At 43.3% G+C, this 13,127-nt stretch overlaps 1 protein-coding gene and 1 long non-coding RNA gene across 3 annotated transcripts in view; one reads left to right on the top strand and one right to left on the bottom strand.

The window, feature by feature from the left end:
* The window catches only part of LOC135321019 (uncharacterized), a 59,346-nt gene extending 52,559 nt beyond the window's left edge, over window positions 1-6,787 (bottom strand). The window contains exon 1 of the long non-coding RNA XR_010380394.1: window positions 6,482-6,787. This is a non-coding gene — a long non-coding RNA (uncharacterized LOC135321019). The remainder of the gene's footprint in view (window positions 1-6,481) is intronic.
* Window positions 1-13,127, top strand: part of HTR4 (5-hydroxytryptamine receptor 4) — a 371,144-nt gene that overhangs the window by 210,956 nt on the left and 147,061 nt on the right. For both annotated transcript variants that reach the window (XM_010989466.3, XM_010989465.3), the window contains exon 7: window positions 3,835-3,942. The gene's annotated coding sequence lies outside the window, so the exon portion shown is untranslated. The remainder of the gene's footprint in view (window positions 1-3,834; window positions 3,943-13,127) is intronic.

Genomic DNA, 13,127 nt, shown 5'->3' with positions numbered 1-13,127 from the left:
TTCCTGGGCAACTCTGACCGCCCTGGAAAGCACAGGGGATCAAATGGAAATCCAGTTGTCCTCTTCGTATTTCTATCCATCCAGCTCTTACCAGGGAGTATCCACCCTAGGCCAGGCTCCCTCTGAAGTGCAGAATGTCTTACCTCTAGCAGCTTACATTTTACTAGAGAGAAAGAAAGTTTAAAAAAAAAATCTATGAATTAGTTAGAGTGAGATAAGGACTGAAAGTGACATAAACAGAGTCTAGGACAAAAAAATAATGGGATGAGGGATATGTGCTCAGGGGAAACCTCTCTGTAAAAGAGATACTTAGCTTGAAGCAGAGGAGAAGACTTTAGGTTTATGAAACAGTAAATGCAAAGGTCCTGAGGCCAGAAAGGGCTCTGCAGGACCAGAAACTAGCATGGCAAGAGCACAGTGGGAGAACAGAGAGTGTGAGCTGGGGCAGAAGACAAAGGACAAGAGCTTTATGGAGGCCGAGTTAAGGAGTCTGAGCTACAAGCCTCCTTCAACAGGTCTGATTTGGGTTTGGAGGAGTGGGAGATAATCATACACTCCAGGATGTGTAGCAAAGTGAGAATAAACACAGCCCTCTGTGGGAGATTTGATTCTTACAAGCAGCACATTGTAAATGTTTCTCCATTTGCAACTTCATTTAGAGGAGGTTTTGTTAGCAGTTGCTTCCTAACAGAATAATTGTCTAAGGTAAACAAAAGACTCCTGTGAGTGCCTCATGTGCCCATTGGATGCCACAGTGTCTTTTTCTAGGGTCTTATTTATTCTGTAGTGTTTATTAAAATGAAGCCAGTTACCCTGGCTTCATTATAGGAAAGGTATTCACAGCTTGGTTTCCATTCTTTTGCAGCTGTGTTAAAACTTTGTCCAACTGTTTAAATTTTTAGCAGCTCTTAAGTGGATGGAAGGTATGCAGGCTTCCAGTTTGTGAGTTCAAGAGAAGCATTGATTTATTTTAGCAATTTGGATTTGGAATTTGATTTCTATCTTCTTTGTTCCTTTCTCTTTGTTCTCTGCCTACTTTCTCTCTCTCTCTCCCCCTCGCTCTCTCTCTCTCACACACACACATGACTGCATCATGCAGCTAAGGCACCCAAAGTAAAATTAGCTTAAAACAAGCCTTGAGACTTTTAAGATAACCCCCCATGGTATGGTGCTGATAAGAGCTTTAAGCCCATGGCAGACTGCTATGCAGTAAATACATAACAGGATATTTGTACCAGTTGAGCAAAGTGTGGACAACCAGAAAAGAAAAATAGTACTTGTATCTGCAGACTAGAAGAAATTAGCAATAGAAACCCTTAACATGTTTCAAGTTTGTAAATGAAATAACAGAATCAAAGCTTTCTCAGTCTCCTCTGAGTGGTGTTTCTGCGCTGGTAGCTCCACTGAGCTATTTGTACCAGAGGCTTCCTGGCAGAGAAACTGCGCCTGGAAGGAAGACCAGCCTGATAGCTGGCACATCTCAGAGGCCCATAGTGGCCATTTATTATTTTCATGCTGTTAGCTTCCATATTTGCTTTCCTAACAGAACCCCAAATTTGCTGGGGAAGTCAAAGCTCCCCAGTTGTGTGCAGTCTTGGTGGAGGGACCTGATCCTTTGTTCCTCACTCTCTGATTCAGGACAGGGTAAGGAGGAGAAACAAAGCTAACTTCGTCCTGTGTGGCATGTTGTCCCATGAGAACCTGGTTGGGCGACCCAAGGATGGAGAACTGGTGGAAGCCATTCACCATGTCAGGAGGGGTGGCTAACAGTCCTGATGGAGTTCTCTGTGAACTTTCTGCTTTTTGGCTGTCTGGAGCTCTCCTGGTACCTGCTTCTCCAAGCCTGGCTTCCAGCATCTCAGTGATTCTATGAGTCCCTAAATAGCGTTCCAATAATTTCTTTTGCTTAAGTTAGCTAGAGTCCTTTGCTGTTGCTTGCTGTCAAAAGCCTTAATTGAGATGGTACAATAAATGTTCCTAGAATCAATGAATTAATGGAATGAAGATAAGCCCAGATTATTATTTTTTTATTGATTTATAATCATTTTACAATGTTGTGTCAAATTCCAGTGTAGAGCACAGTTTTTCAGTTATACACAAGCATATATATATTCATTGTCACATTTTTTTCTCTGTGAGCTACCATAAGATCTTGTGTATATTTCCCTGTGCTATACAGTATAATCTTGTTTATCTATTCTACAATTTTGAAATCCTGTCTATCCCTTCCCACCCTCTGCCCACTTGACAACCACAAGTTTGTATTCTATGTCTATGAGTCTGTTTCTGTTTTGTATTTATGCTTTGTTTGTTTGTTTTTGTTTTTGTTTTTAGATTCCACATATGAGCGATCTCATATGGTATTTTTCTTTCTCTTTTTGGCTTACTTCACTTAGAATGACATTCTCCAGGAGCATCCATGTTGCTGCAAATGGCATTATGTTGTCAGTTTTTATGGCTGAGTAGTATTCCATTGTATAAATATACCACTTCTTCTTTATCCAGTCATCTGTTGATGAACATTTAGGCTGTCTCCATGTCTTGGCTATTGTAAATAGTGCTGCTATGAACATTGGGGTGCAGGTGTCATTTTGGAGTAGGGTTCCTTCTGGATATATGCCCAGGAGCGGGATGACTGAGTCATATGGTAAGTCTATTCCTAGTCTTTTGAGGAATCTCCATACTGTTTTCCACAGTGGCTGCACCAAACTACATTCCCACCAGCAGTGTAGGAGAGTTCCCTTTTCTCCACAGCCTATCCAGCATTTGTCATTTGAAGATAAGCCCAGATTATATTTCAAGCCTTTTGTGACTTTTCCCTTCTTTTGCCACCATCAGAGAATTGAATCTCATCTGTAAATGTGTTTTCTTGGAATGTGGAAAAATATCGAGGTTTTATACAATTTTCCTTTTGGAGGCAAAGCTATTTAAAAAAATAATAATTGAACCTAAAGTTTAAATATAGGCTTATTATATGGCAGTTAGAAAATAAACATACACATAAAGAATATAAAAATATTCATAAATGTCTTTCTATATAATAAGTATCAACTGACAATCATGTTTGATAGCTTAATTGTATCTTATGGTAGAGATAGTATATTTAGTTAATCCCCCATTACATTTGGGCTATTTTCAGTTATTCACTGTTATAAAAGATCCTGCAGTGAACATTCTCTTAGGTAAATCTTTGTGTACCTAGGCTTATTATACTTATGATGCATTTTAAGTAGTAGAATTATTGGGCCAAAGAGTTAGCATGTTTATAGTCATTTTACTAATAATAGTAGCCCTTTTAAATAAAGCTGATTAAAAAAAGAACTTTTACTGTGGGAATGTTCTCCAGCAAAAGCAAAACAAAAACAAACAAACAAAAGCCAAAGAAAGGAAAAGTCTATGTTTTGAGCGATGCCTCAAAGCAGCCACATTTAAAACCACATTTCACTAACTGAGATGCTTCAATTGACCAGCCCAGCTAAATAGAGACAGATGGTGCAAGAAAACATTGTTAATAGCCCTATCTGTTCAACACAACCAGACATTGCACTTGCTTGCTTGATCCATTCATTCAAAAACCAGTTACTGAATCCCCACTGTGTGCCTTGCATGGATCTAGGAGCTGGGATGTAGAGAGGGAGGTAAGACCTGGTCTCCACTTTGGAGGCACTCACCAGCGGCCAAGTCGACCTGTAAATAACTCACAGTCACACAGTGTGGTGGTTAGTGCTGCAGTAGAGAGAGGGAAACAGCCTTGTGGGAACAGAGAGCCTCGAGCAGTTTCAACCTGTGCATATAAAGTCTGTTCTTCTCTCTTGTTCCCTTCTCTCCCATTAGAAAGCACCATTTGAAATGGAATATACTTTGAAAAATACCAAGTTTTACAGAAGCAAAGAAGTAAGAGATCAGGAGCAGCTCCATGGAACCCATGAGCATTGAAGAGAGGTAGGACAGGCCACACCTGGAGGACGGCACTCTGGAGAGGACTTTGCAAGCACTGGTACAGACAAAAAAAGAAAAGCAGGGGTTCAGAGAGCAAATTGCTTGAAGCATAAGGTTTGGGTGTAGCAAAATGGCTTAAAGTAGGGGCTACCTTAGATTGCTATTAATAACAAGATACGGCATTTGTGTATACCTCCATCAGTAAAAGAGAAGTACTGCATTAGGTACCTATTCCTGCTACAACAAATTACTTAGTGGCTTAAAACAACACAAATATATCATCATACAGGTCTCTAGAGCAGAGGTCTGTCATGAGTCTCATTGCACTAAAATAAAGATGTCTGTAGGGCTACCTTCCTGTCTGGAGATTCTAGGGGAGAATCTGTTTCCTTGACCTCCCCAGCTTCTGCATTCCTTGGCTCAGAACCCCTTCTTCTTCCTGCAAGGCCAGCAGTAGCTGGTCAAGTCCTTTTTACACTGCATCACTTTTGACCTCCTCTTGCGCCTCTCACCTCTCCTTTCAAGGACCTTTCTAAAGGACCACCTGTACAATCCAGGATAATCTCTCATCTCAGTATCCTTAACTTAATCACATTTGATTCAGTTGAATGGGAATAGGGAGGAAACAACAGATACCTGTGGAAGAGTGGGAAGAGCCTCCCTGGGAAATGGGAAGAGGTAAGTGGGTGCTGAGGAGAAGGGGAAGAGAGGTAGAGACCTCAGAGATGATTCAGGCTTTGTGCTCCCACGAGCGTGAGGGAAATGGTGTCACTCATCAAGAGTATTTGGTTTAGGAAAGTGGTGTAGTGGTAAATTTAAGTTTGGGTCTTATCTTTAGAGAAATAACTGACCATTTTTACACTTTCAAATTTTGAATGGGGCATATAACATGAATAAATATTCAAGACATATACATGCCAGGGAGAGAAATAATGGGTAAGAATGGCTGAGAGTGAGAAGTGTTGAGACAGAGACAGGACACAAAGAAGGTAAAGAGATACCTAGGGTGGGGAGAAACTGAGATGGGAAAGGGAAAAGGTAGAAAAAGTGTACAAGCAGGATGGGGAAGAAATACAGACATTTGGGGTTGGCAAAAGAAGGGGGAAGTGAGAGGCAGGAATATCAACAGAGAGAATCTGAGGAAGGGACCAGCTTAGAAGTTTCTGGAATGAATAGGTTGGTCAGTTTAAATTTCCAGTTCACTTGGGTTGTGCTCACAATTGTAAGTTAATAATTTTTAAGATTGCCTGGAAAGATTTGTTTGCTTTTGGAGGTTAATTACTGTCACAGTGCCTCTGTTTTGTCAAGTTCCCACGCAGACTCAGTGGTCCTGGAATGGGGGAGTTATCTGGCCAGTAGGCCATTTGGTGCCTCACCTGTCTCACCAAAGGAAGAGTTTTCTTTCCCCTTCCTTTCTTGAAGTTGCTTAACTCTTGAATTGTTCTGTCCCTGGAATCTGAGGCCTTGGAAAGATGTGTTGGGGAAAAAGGTTTTCCATTCTGTCTCAGTTCCCCACAGATACTACAACTCACTAGTGACACATAGGCAGAAGCTCTGGAGAGACTCAACAGGACTGCAAGTTTATGGTCCCTATTTCTCAGTGAGGCTGGGCTCTGGCCTCACCACATGCTCAAGGTCACAAGTGGACAGAGCTAGGGGAATAGGCTTCCTCCAGAGCAGGGAAGCAAAACAATTATTGACAGGGTCACTTATGAAGACTTCAGTCAATTGAAACATTGGCTCTGGAAAACTTGGGAGTCTTCTGTTTAAGGGCCAACAGAGCTTACTCTGAACCCTGCTCCCAAAGGAGCCCTGCCCTGGCAGAGTCCGAGGCATGAGAAGGAAGCAGGCTGTACAGGGGTAGGATTTCCATTGGCGCGGACACCACAAGCGCTTTCAGTTTTCAAGTTTATTATCTCTCAGCAGAGGAGATGGGTACTCAGAGAGGTTAGCCCACTTGCCCAAGGTCACCCAGGAGCCAGCAGTGAGCCCAGGACTCGTTCCCTCGGATGGGCAGGGTTCCCCAGGAAGGCGTCCGCTGGCCCACCCCGAGGGGTGAGGTCCCTCCGGCCCTCGGCGCCCACTCCCCTGCGCGCCCGGCCGCGGTCCGCCGACCCTGGCGTCCGGCGGCTGCGGAGCTCCCGGAGCCCCGCTCGGCCGGCCGCGAGGAGGACGATGCTCGGCGCGCACGCCCAGGTGAGCCGGCGCTGGGGTCCCTCCGCCCGCAGCCCTGGGCCCGCGCCTCGCGCCCGCCGGCCTCCCAGCGCGGGGGCTGGAGCCGGCACCCGAGGGGGCGGCGGGGAGGGCGCAGGCAGCGGCTGGGAGCGCAGCGGCGGCGACGGCAGAAGCTCGGCTCCGCGGCGAGTGGTGGCCGCTCCGGTCCGCCAGGGCGCCTCGCTCCCTCGCCTCGGGCGGCGGGTAGGTGCGGCGAGGGCGTGGGGGTCACGGCCCTGCGAGCCCACGTGTGCGCGGGAACGCGGCGGGGGCGGGGAGGCGCGGCGGGGACGGCTGGGGGCTCCGGGCTCCGCGGACCCGGCTTTACCTCAGGGATGGGCTGCGCGGCGGCTCAGGCTGTAGGTGGGCTGGCGGGTTGTGTCGGACATGCCTCCGGCGTGGGACCGCTAGGGTTGCGGCTAGTGCCCGGCGCCGGTGTACGTAAGTACTTGTGAGACCGCCGGTGTGTTCGCTGGCTCTGTGAGGTAGGGTGTGTGTGTGAGAGAGAGAGTGTGTGTGTGAGAGAGAGAGGCGTAACACGGGTTTTGCATCCATAACCGTGTGTGACCGGGTACATGTGTGGACCCTGTGGATGGTCTTGGATGTGTAGCAGAAAGAGTGTGCTGTGTGTGTGTGTGTGGCGAGATGTACATGTCCTGAGTGTGTAGCCGGCTGTGTGTGTAAGTGACCGCGAGTGTGTGGGCGCACTCTGCGCTGCATGAAGCGTTCGCGCGGAGGCTGCCAGTGCTAGCCAGCTTCCTGCAGTCGTCGTTCACAGAATCCCAGTCCCAGTTTCACATGCATTTCCCCTCAGCTTGCGACCCAGTGTGTGGCACTGTGCTGTAGTTGCCTTTGGAAGAAGCGGCTGGTGATACAGGGAAGTGGTGGCTGGCAGAGGTGAAGTCATGGCGAGAGCTCGTCTTCCTAGAGTTCAGTGTTGTGAAAACGTTGGCTTGATTTCCCTTGGTCCGTTAAAATGAACAAAAAATGTTTCTTAGGGTACAGGTTAGGCAGGAACCAAAAGGTGGCTTTTGATGGAAGGACACTGGGGCAAGTTTGCTCTCCTTGCTGGAGGGAGTCCCTGGATCAAAAAGCTGTGGTAACCCTGGGGGCTGGGATGGGGGTGTTTGCCTAGTCCTCTCTGTGAACTTCAGTGTCAGTGCTGAGGGAGGAGAGGTTGCTGCGCGCTGCTGGTGAACCCAGGTGATGAAAGGAAAGGACACTAGTGATGGATGCAGTGCCCTAGAAACAAGGAAAAAGTCAGGACAGGGGATGAGACTCATGGCGTTCTGAGGAGCAGCTCTCACGTAAAAAATGATGCGTGTAGAGGGGAGGGTATATATAGCCCAGTGGTAGACCACAAGCTTAGCATGCACAAGGTCCTGGATTCAATCCCCAGTACCTCCATTAAATAAGCCTAATTATCTCCCCCTACTCCCCCAAAAAAGTTAAGATAAAAAAATTTTTTTTAAATGATGAGTGTGGAAAAAAATAGTAAAGAGGATTTGTATCATTTTCTAGTCTTTTTTTATCTTATGTTTATTTTTCCCACGTGACTCGTATTTATTATAATTATTATTATATAGTTGATTGGCACATCATTTGAACTCCAGGAGAACTGTGGCATATCAACCTAGCAAGGAGCTTCGGAGAGTGTTGAGCCCATGATGAGCAGAGGTCCCAGGGCCCAGAAGACAGTGGTGCTCTTGAGTTTTCTGGATTTCACTCCTGAAGCACTGGTCTTTGGAGGGGCCACAGTGGCTTCATAACCACCAAATTGAATGTTTTCTTCAACTTGAGTTCTTGCAGACCTCCCTGACACTGTTCATCCCCTCATCTCTTCCCCCATCTTCACATGCTAAAGAACAACATCTGAAACCCAAAGTAAGTGACCAGCTACCCTAGACCACTTCCTGACTTTCCCATCTCTTGTTGAACCACCATCAACTCCCAAATCACCCTGGCTTGGAACTGAAGTTGCCTCTTTATTTCTCCTCTTCCTTTATCAGTAGCAGCAATAGCTTAATCAATAGGCAGGTCTTATCTGGCTTTCCTCAATACCTCTTGAACCTAATTTGTTTGTTTTTTATTCCCACTGCCACCACCTTATCAGGTGAGACCCATATTCAGGGATTTCCAGAGATAGAAACAGATCTGTAGACTGTGATCATTGAAAAAAGTCAAAGCAAATACACATAGGAATTCCTTGATATTATCACTGACTAATAAGTTTTTTCTTTGAACAATCTGGGCCTTGTGATGGTTGTAGCATTATCTGACCTAGATCAAGTCTCTCGGCCTTTCTTGGCCTTTCTAAATCTCAGGTTCTTCATGTGTGAAATGGGATGGTAGACTTCAACTAGAATCTAGTTGTTAGATCATTTCTAAGACTTTTTCCAGCTCTAGAATTCTCTTATCATTGATGTTCTTTTAACAAGAAACATTTCCCCCATTGCCTTATGGTTACCTTCCAGTATCTAACTATCTTAAAAAAAATTTAGTTTGTCTTCAGGGAAAGAAACTAGGCAAAGGGGAGAGAATGAAAATGCTCTATTGACTTAGGTTTGTGGTTGAGGGTCAGCTGCACACATTAAGTCTTAGGGTTGAAAAGGTCTTAGAAGTCACCCAATTTCATCTCTCATCAAGTGCCAGAATCTCCCATATCATTGCCTTTTTGAAAATTGAAAAAAAAAAGTACGAAGTCTTATTAAGATAACTTCACACACAAAGTTGTAATTCACGGTTTCTCAAACCTCTGTACTATGATGTTTTGGGCTAGATAATTTTTAGTTGGGAGGGACTATCCTGTGCATAATAGGATGTTTAGCAGCATCTCTGGCACCCATTCGGTGCCATTAGCAACCACCTACTGGGACAATCGAAAGTATCTCTAGACATTACCAGTGTCTCCTTGGGGGATGAAGTGCCCCAGCCTCACCAAACCCTGTTGAGAACCACTCTTGTAATACAAGCACAAGTTTTGGGGCCTTGTACAGAAAGACCTTACAACAAAGTGTTTTAATAGACAGATGAACTGCTGTGTTGCCAAGTGCTTTTCCACCCTCTTCCAACTTAGCCACCCTCACACATTTACCTTTATGCCTCCTGGTTTCTTACTGCCTTGTTGCTATGTCTGGAAATGCTCAAGATGCTGCTGAAGGCTGAGAAGTGTTTTAGAGACAATGTAATAATAATCCTAATAGCTCACATTAATCTAGCCCTTGTTATGTGCCAGGTACAGTTCTAAATGCTTTACATAGATGATCTCATTTAATCTTCATTAAGAGTCCTATGAGAAAGATACTTTTATTTTGAGGTAACTCAAACTTAGGTGGAATAACAAGCCCGAGTTCTCTCAGCTGTGAAATGGTAGAGCTGGGGTTGGGTTGTGTGCTCCAGGGTCTGTGTTCTGAACGCCCGCAGTCAACTGGCTTCTGTGAATGGGATCTTTATGTCACAGTGGGAAATGATCTTAAACATCATCTAGTTCAATTGTAGAATCAAGTCTACTTCTAGGAAGGCTAGAGACTACGAGGTTGGTAGTTGTGTTCAGCTGAAATAATGTGATTTCTTCCCTTTTTTGTCTTCCCATTCTTTGTATTCCAGTTATTCAGAAATAGCTCCAAGGCATACACAGAGTGAAAGGGATAGTGGCAGGGTTGGATAAATTGGGGGGAGAGGAGCTCAGGGAAAAAGAAGGATGGCAGAAAGGAGCAAAACAATTAAGTCCTCACCACATCTAAACTTTAGATACCACTTCTGTCACCAAAATTGCTTTGGCATATTTTATCAACACCCTACTTCCATATTCTTTTTGGCCTGCCCTTTCATTCTTCCATTCTGCATGCTGTTTTTATACTTTGAGGCAGTAGAAAGTTGTATGTAGTTGGATAGGGGACAATATAGTGTGATGTAAATAGCCACCAAACAGGCTTATTGGTAGAGCTAACTTTAAATATAGCCAGAGTAAGAATGACTACTGCACCAATTACTGTTAAGCTCAAAGATCCAAGGCAAGCCCTAAGAAAGTTGACTATTTCCTCTAAGACCCTATATCAACACCCAGATTGCTGGTCCCTGTTCCCAGAATTTCTGTTTCAGTGCTTTTGGGTTGAGGTCTGAGAATTAGCATTTCTAACAGATTCCTGGGTGGTGCTGATGCTGCTGGTCCAGGGACAACAATAGTGAACCACATGATTAAGACCTAATAACCAAATAAAGCTCACAATCCACCCCCTTGAGATTTTTTAAAATAAAGAGATATCTTATTTTTAAGATAACTCAACATTTGGATTTAGGAGAATCAATGGATAGAGCAAGATTGAAAGAACGATAATTGCTAGGGACTAATTGACATCTCTCACTAAGCATCTAAGCTTTGCCTCTCATTTTGAATTTCAGAAAAACCTTTGCTTTTTGTCAGTTATAGTATTTCTAGGTTGGAAATAATTCTGATCTTAGATCTTTTCTTGTTCCGTACTTCCACCCTCCCCTACTGCTACCTCAATTTGGATAATAAAATTCCTCATTATTCACAGGATAATCCAAATAAAAGATAATTTAATATCTTGTCTACTGCCAGATAAATTCTGACTAGTCCATCCAGCTTTTGTTTCCTGTGGCTTTGTACTTTTTTTCCCTTTCAAATCAACATTAGCACAATGAAGAAACCCAACAGAAACTCAAGTCAGAACATTGATGTAACTGATTAAATTTTAAAAAATCTCAATCAGAAAAGTTTCTTTTAAAACCAAATTTCAAATTCTGCAAACTCCTTTCTTCTTGATTACCAGCACCTATTTCATTTTGCATGGCCACCCATCCTTCACCTAGGCAAGGTGACTCTTAAGTACTTGCTCAGAATGATTTAGTGATTCTGAAACTCATATTCAATTCAAGTAATGTTTATTGAATATGTACTACGTATTGTGGAGTTATATACACCTAGTCTTTTTTGATTTTTATATCAAACCCCTGAAAGAAGAGTTGTTGTTCTTGTTTACAGATGAGGAAGCCAAAGTCTGCAAATTTAAAGAACAACCTTGTGTTTTCAGAAGGCTAATTGTATTAGTAAATATATATCTTTGTGTATACATAATAAAAGCCAGCACTTTCTTGCTTAAGCAAAAAGTGGAATTTATTGGAAGGATAATGGGGCTTCTCGTCAGTTCAAGGAACTAGACCCCAGGAAGGTTGGAAACCAGGTCATCTTCAGATAATTCAGCTCTGGGAGTTCACAGTCTTTTCCCCATTGCTGTATCATTAATGTGACATATTCTTATTAGTGTGTCTTTCCATTCAAATTCTTGAGAGACAGAATCGGATTGGCCCAAGGTCATAGCAGAGGTATAAATGCCAAGGTCTCACTCTTGTATTGTGGTGGGTATTCCCAGCACAAGTGATCTAGTGATGCTTTAATGAGTATCTCCTGCTGTCACATAACTAGTGTAGCAGAGACAGGATTTGAATGCAGGGTTGACTCGAAATCTGGTGCATTTCTCCTACCAAAGGAATAGTTGAGAGAGAAACACATTAACTTGACATGTAATGATGGCCACTCGCCTTTATTTTCAGGGTACTCCCATGTTGGGCATCCCCTGCATAGGGTCCTGCTGCTTCTGTTTGTGCATACCTCCTGGTTTCTGATACTTCTGTGGCTGCATTCTGGCTCCTCTCTGTCCATCTGATTTCTATGCCATGTGGCCTGGCTTCTCTTTCTGCTCATGCATGTCATGTCTCTGGCTCACCTGGCACAGCTCTGACTCACAGATTATAAGAGCTCTGAAGGCATTTATCATCTTGTCCCATCTTCTAACTGCACAGTAAATAATCATTACAAAAGTATGCCAATACCATGGGCATTGCTGAGAGCTCTATGTCTCATCCTACTTTTCTGACAACACTGTTGTTGCATTTTAAAATTTCCCAATATTTTATTGTTAAAAATGTTTAAGAGAAAAGTTCAAAGAATTATATAGTGAACATCCATATACTTAACACATAGATTCTACAATGAACATTTTACTAATTTTCCTTATCATATTTCTGTCTGTCCACTCTTCTATCCATTCATCAATCCATTTGGGGGATGATTTCAAAGTAAGCAGCTGTTTCTAATTCTCATTTTTATAATTGGGAAATTGAAACCAAGACAGGTGACATGACTTGCCCAAGATCACTCATGAGGAGGTGGTGGATTGAACACTGGCAATCTGACCACTTTTTTTTAACCACCAAACAGCATTGTATCTACTAGCAGGGGAGAGGGAAAGACTCTCTCAAGGTCACCTAGTGACAAGACAGTGACCAGCACCCAGGTCAGCTGATTCTCAAGCTCCCAAAATTTCCATTACATTGAGCATGATAGTTAGTCTACTTTCCAAGTAGAAGCAGCATTTCTCCTGCTCCACAAATATTTGCAGGTTTGGTGCTTTACAACCTACCCCAGATGTCTGGAAAGTATGATTTTTGATATAGATGATTTTACAAAACTAATTTACTCTTTCTTCCTTCTCAGAATTTTAGAAGTAGTTTGTAGAAATGACAGCCTGGGAAATTACCATTTTAGATAACTTTTTACAATATTCAGAGAACTTTCACATATGTTATCTTATTTGAACTTCATGAGTGATAGCAGATCTGCAAGACAGGTGGGCTGGATATCTTAACCACATTGAACAGCTGGAGACCTGGGGCTTATGGAAGCAAAATGAGGAACTCAAGAGTCATGTGGTGCTAAGAGCGAAGTTGGGATATGATAAAAAAAAATTATCATCTTTCAAGTGTCAGTAGACATTCTGTAGGTTTCAAAGAGCTATGTAAATAACTAATAAAATTAAGCTTGAAAAGTTGAGATAAGGGACTACTGAGATCTGGATCCTTAATGGGATAACTTAGTGGTTGAAAGGTCTGGGCTGTGGTGTGCCCTTGGACAATACCTCCTTTCTATGCTTACTTTCTTCATCTGTGAAATG

Source organism: Camelus dromedarius, chromosome 3 (assembly GCF_036321535.1).
Source record: "Camelus dromedarius isolate mCamDro1 chromosome 3, mCamDro1.pat, whole genome shotgun sequence".
Taxonomy (NCBI): domain Eukaryota; kingdom Metazoa; phylum Chordata; class Mammalia; order Artiodactyla; family Camelidae; genus Camelus; species Camelus dromedarius.
Note: the sequence above shows the minus strand (reverse complement) of the source record. Positions and strands in the feature narration are given on the sequence as shown.